This window comes from Cupressus sempervirens, chromosome 4 (genome assembly GCF_028749045.1).
Source record: "Cupressus sempervirens isolate cs-2001-9-10 chromosome 4, ASM2874904v1, whole genome shotgun sequence".
NCBI classification, from domain to species: domain Eukaryota; kingdom Viridiplantae; phylum Streptophyta; class Pinopsida; order Cupressales; family Cupressaceae; genus Cupressus; species Cupressus sempervirens.
Window position 1 is genome coordinate 672,556,979 of NC_143121.1, and position 6,160 is coordinate 672,563,138.

Consider the following 6,160-nt stretch of genomic DNA (forward strand, 5'->3'; position numbering starts at 1 on the left):
AAGAAAGAACACAACCAAGCAATGCTGGAGATTACCTCTACCCTAAGCTATGTTGAATGTGATGATATCAAAAGTCTTAATAGTGCAAAGAAAATGTGGCCTACTTTATACACCATCTATGGAGGAGACATGAATGTTCTAAGAGCCAAAGTTGAGAGTCTTGGAGGTAAGCTTGATGATATGGGAATACAAGAAGGTGAGAATATTGCTCAATATTGCTCTAGGATAAAAGATGTTAATGAAATAAGAGGAGCTATTGGTAAAATAGATTATGACACTATACTAAGAAAAGTTTTGAGCACACTACTACTCATCTATGCTATTAGAATTTCTATAATAAAAGAACTAAGATGATTTGATTTAGGATCTCAAAATTTTATGACTTAATCCCAACAATAAGATATACTTTCCTAATCCAAGCAGTAAATGCATGGCTATGTATTTTAAACCATTGAAATTATAGAGAAGAAGAATCTAGGACTAATACAGAGGAATTCTAGCCAATTTACATAAAGTTAATTTAATGCTTTTACTAAAGCAAATTAACATAATTGAAATGTAGGAAAGAACAAAACATAATCAACTAATAGAAAAGAAATGAGAGATAAGAGGTACAACACAATTTGATCTCAGAGTTCATCCTATCTAGACTATGTCTTTGGGTCCTACTCCAACTAGTGGACCAATCTAATTAACTCCAAAAATAAAAGTACAAAGTGCCACAATATCAACCCCTTCAAGTACAACAACATTACTCTGTTCCAATGTACAAGATTGAAAAATATGTGCTCTAGAAATTTCTCTCTCCTTCTCAGCACTTAGTCATACGTCTAGTTCCTCTCAAAAATTGAATAATCTGAATAATTTCATAATCTCCATCAACTAAATGCCTTGGAAGGGCCCCTAACCCCTCTTTTATACATAAAAATGGCCTCAAATAGGCTAAAACAAAAAATATATATGAATAGGCATTTAAACAATTTTCCCTTTTGAAATAACTCCCTTTAGCCATTTTACAATTTTGGCTTTTAACAAATTTGGGGTTAAAATAAATAAAAAATTAACAAAAAGCCCTTAATTATAAAGTGGTAGGAAATTTAAAAACATAAATAACAAATGTGAAATGGTGGTTATATGTTTTGGCATGCCAGTCAATTAGGGGTTCCAACCCTGCCAATAGCATTTTAACAATATTGGTGTCCATTTAATGCCTTAAATAGCAAATGGGCACATATAAGTTTCAAGTCATTTGGTTGGCGCAACCATGGCCAACCTTTTATTAGGCCTAGTTAGTCGGGGATTAAAACCCCGCTAGCGACCACTATTTTTAAATGGTTTAGTAGTTAAGGTAACTTTAAATAGATTTTATTTTTTGATTACCACCAACTAGTTGCCAATCTTGCCCACTATGTAGACTTCTCTTGCCATGTGGCCTTGTTGCCGACACATGCCAAGACCAAATTTTTACCGCTACCACATGCTCATTCCTAACTGGATGAGGATGAATTTTATCTACCACATGTCTAGTTTCTACTGGCTACCACATGTCATGCCATTATTTTCTTGCCATGCTAGCATGATGACATCATTGGTCAATGAGGGCATTTTGGTCAACTAGACTTTGACTGAGCATAAATTTTGCACCTAGGCTCTGCTTTCGATGAAACAAATTTTGACAAATTTGGGAGAGTTCCAAATTTTTCCTTTCTGATAGCCTTTGACTGGCCATAACTTGAGCAAGAATACCATGTCCTAAAATGATAGTGGTGAGGCAGCAAGAGATCCTTATGGTAGAGGTGGCATTTGATTCTAATCCTCTCCCAAAGGTTGGTTCATTGGTGTATCTCATATTTTATCACCTACCATTTTAGTTCCTATTGGCATAAAGTCAAAATTAGATATATTGAAAATAATTGTTCCCTACCCCTCTTACTCATCCATCCTCTTTTGTTGCTCATCCACTAAAGTTGTAACCTCAATAGGTTGTCAAGAAGTATATAGTGGTGTAATGGTGGAGCTTTTCCTTCTCTCTTCCTAGGAAGCCCTTACCAAGAATGTCCTTTGATTCAATGGGAGATTTTCTTCTTTATCTTCTTCATCCACCTCAGGGATGATTTCTAGGACTAGACGAATAAGTATAACCTTTCTCTGTATCATCTTCCTTCTAGTCCTTTTGACCATAGGTCTAACCCTAGCTATGTTATCAACTGAGGGAGAGGCATCTTCCTCTTGAATAGTGATGAAACCTCCTATTCCTCATACTTTAGTTATTTTTCTTGTTCCTATTGGGTATGTGCAGGATCATGGTGTGCCAAAAAGTGGCGATCTGAAAAATATGTAGTTCTGAAATGCCTCAAAGAATTTCAAAATCCATTCCCACTTTTTTCCCACCCATCTTGATACTAAATGAAAAAAATTAATAACTTTATAATTCCTACTATATCTTTCAATACCGACCTTATATGGTCATCTTTAAAACATCCCAAAAATGTGTTTTTGGCATGTTTTTATGTGTTTTTTACTTCAAGCATGTAGCTAATGACTTTTTTTAAACCAAAATTTGATGTAATGAAAAGGGTTTCTTAAGAATGTTCTTAGTTTTTCATAAATATAAGTTTTGTCAAATTACGAGTTCAGTAAGTAATTATTATTTATTTTCTAATGGAGTTAGCTACAAAGTGCTGATTGACATACTGGTTGAAAAATAGCTATAACTTTCAAACTGTATAAGATTTGTGAAATCCAAAAGATGCATCGCATTCTATGCTTCGACTAGTATAAGAAAAAAAAAAGAAAACCTTAATTTTGATTTTTTTTGAACTAGTTAAGGTGGTCAGACACGGGAGTTTTTTAATTCTGAAAACAGTAAAGTAGAAAATTCATAATTAATTATTTATTTGGAATAAAAATTGCCAAAAATATGTGTCACATCGAGGCATGAGTCTAATTTTTATATCTAAAATTATATTTAAAAATATTATCATTTGATTATGATTAAGGTGGTCAGACATACACCTACTTTTTATTTTCGCCCTGAAATTTTTGTAGTACTGCATTAAAATCCAAACTTTTGACCAATCAAATAATTTTTTCTCCAGATAAGGCCTTGTATTTTAGAAACTAGATTCAATTTACTACAGATTATTTTCTTACAACTTTTTGATATAAAGTTCAGAACCACTTTAAAATTATGTGTCAAGTTGACATAACCCTGATTTGTTGGTTTTTCACTGCCACTTAAGGCCATAGTTTGGTACACCATGATCCTGCACATACCCTATTATAGTTCTAGTAGAGACACTTATGGAATATCTTGAGTTTGGGTTTCTTCTTCATTTTGGGGCTCTTAGTTCTCAGGTGTTGGAGCTGTATTTTGGGCTTGAGTCACCTTTTCTTGTTGAGGTTCTTTAACTTTAGGCTCAACTTGCTTTGGGAAATCTCTTTTCCTCTTTTTCTTCCATTTGCCAACTTTAAAGTATCCAACATCCCTATCATTTTTATATACCATTTTTACGCAAACTAGAGATTGGGTAGGGAATGTTGGCACTATAACTTTTGTAACTTTACCCTCTACTATGCATGCTATGGCTTGGGCCTAGCTTAAAGGGTTTCTTAATCTGGTCCCTTGTCAGTTGGATTATATGTCTCACCCTATGATTGATATCTATATTCTCTTCCCTATTAATCTCTGCATTCATGATTGGCCTATCAAATATCTTGTCACAACTATGTAAGGGATTCAAGACATCTTGAGTGTCTTGTTGGACAACCTTTATTGGAATCTTTATCTTCAAGGAACTTCTTGCCAGATATACAGTCATCCTATAATAATCCCTAATTCAAATATCATAGTTATCTATTACGTTCATCCAATGATCTTCTACTATATCTTCATGAAAAAATTTATTTCCTACCAAAAGTTGAACTTTTCCAATATTTTCAAAATATGGATGGGGAGAGTTATAATCTTCCAAGGGATGTTGATCCCATTCTACATCAAAGGTTATGATATCATGCTTCTACTTTACATCAAATAGACCTATAGTAATGGGCCATACCCATGTCTTCTTATGCTATTTCCTCACTCTATCATATGCAGATGTGAGTTATCTTACAATCTCCAATAAGATGAGCCTATTCAATGGATATCTTGGGAGTTTCTTCAAATTCAAAGTTTTACTCACTACCCTTAGGTAAGTGAATGTCTTGAATTGGATGTAGTAGGCACCAATTTTTTCAATCCTTTCTATTGCCTCTACTGACATTCTCTTGGTATAATCACCCTCTATGAATTGGATGGTTGCAAAAATGAAGGTATCATTAACTATATAATATTCCTTTCTCTGATATGAGACCTTCTTCTTTACCACTTGGGGGTATACCACATAAGGCCATACATTAGCATCTTGCATGCTTCCTCTCTTGAACACTTTTAGATAATCAGTTGTCCTTTCCGCTATTACATACACCAAGTATAAGGCAATGTAAAACTTAGGGTTGGCTTTGACTCCTACCAATTGCTCATCTAAGTTTTCACTTAGTATTGTAGCCCAATCAATTGCCATTTTATCTATTCTAATGGTCTTTTTGAAATATACCATCCAAATATTATGATGCCTCACTGTTGGTAGACCCATGACTCTTCTTAGAAGTACAATGGAGTATCCAATATCATCCTTCATATATACTTAAGTCATATATACCTTGCCTACTCTTTGTCCCACTAGTATTCTATCAATCAAGAATGACAATTATATGATTTTTGTCATTGTCTTCTCATTCTCTCTATACCATCTTTCACCTTGACAATAAGTTATCCTAACATATTGATCTTCTCTCGAGAGAGACTGATCTTAGGTGTAAGATGATCTCCCTTGTGATACTCTTGACAACTCTTGCTTCTCACACATAGTTTTTTGCTAATGTCATTGCAAGCTCAGAAGATTGTATTGATGTTAGATGTGATGCCGCATTGACCAAACCTAATCTGATAAGTGTTCTGATCATTAGGTACCTCTCTTTAGTTTTATTGTAGAGTGCCAAGAATGTGTTCCAACTCAATATCTCAAATCTTTGAATGTGCATCTTGAAAGCATGATTTCTTTGGTGCACCTTGAAACTTGAAAATAACTTTTTTTGGAGCCATCTTCTTTGCAAGTGACGATAATGAGGAATCCATTTTATCTACATAAAACATAAAAAAGTTAGTCTAGAAGGTTGACAATCAAACCATAAACAAACCCTAACTACCAAAAAATAAGAGCCAAAGCACCAAAACCTAGCAAAACTAGTTAAAACCCCCTTTAAATCCCTAATATGAAGTTTAGCACACCTTGATAGGTGTGCTAAGTGCACTAAATAACCCTTAGAAGATTATTGAGTGTGCAATGGCACACCCACATAGGTGTGCACTCTTGTGGAGTGCACACATGCAGATGTGTACTACTATGCACATTGCATGTGTTCATATGAAAAAAGGGGGGGATTAATTGGTTTTACAAGGCTAAGAGTGTGCACATGCACACCTTGATAGGGTGCACATATGTGCACCTCCACTTCAAATTTGTGTGTTAGGTTTAAAAACAATAGTGCATAGATGCACACCTTGACAAGGTGAAAATATATTCTCCATTACCTTGGTGTTCTTCTTATGAAAGGTGTACACAAGTGCACCTTGTATAGGTACACTTGTGTGGACCTTTACTTATGTGTTTTTGTTAGTTTTTTTAGTTTAAAAGATGAAAATAAAGGTGTGCATGTGCACACTTTGGATAGGTGTGCACATGCACAGTTTTCTAATGCCCTTGACTTGTGTGTGGTGGTGTCTCTTTGTAGGTTTGTGCACCTTGAAGGGTGTGGAGGTGCACTTGTCTAATTTTCAAAGTAGATAATGGGGAAGAGGAGAGGGTAGTCCTAGGCTTTAATAGGCTTGGGAAAATGCACACCTTTGGTATGTGTGCACCTACACATGTGCACAGGTGTACACCTTGGAAGGGTGTGCATGTAGACTACTTCATCTAGTGCACTTACACACCCATGTTATGTGTGCATGTGTGCTAGGTACACTAGTGTACACCTTAACCTCTTAATCACTCTTTATCTCTTAAATTCCAAATTCTAACAACTATTTTTTTCAACTAAAGGGCTAAGGCTTGAGACA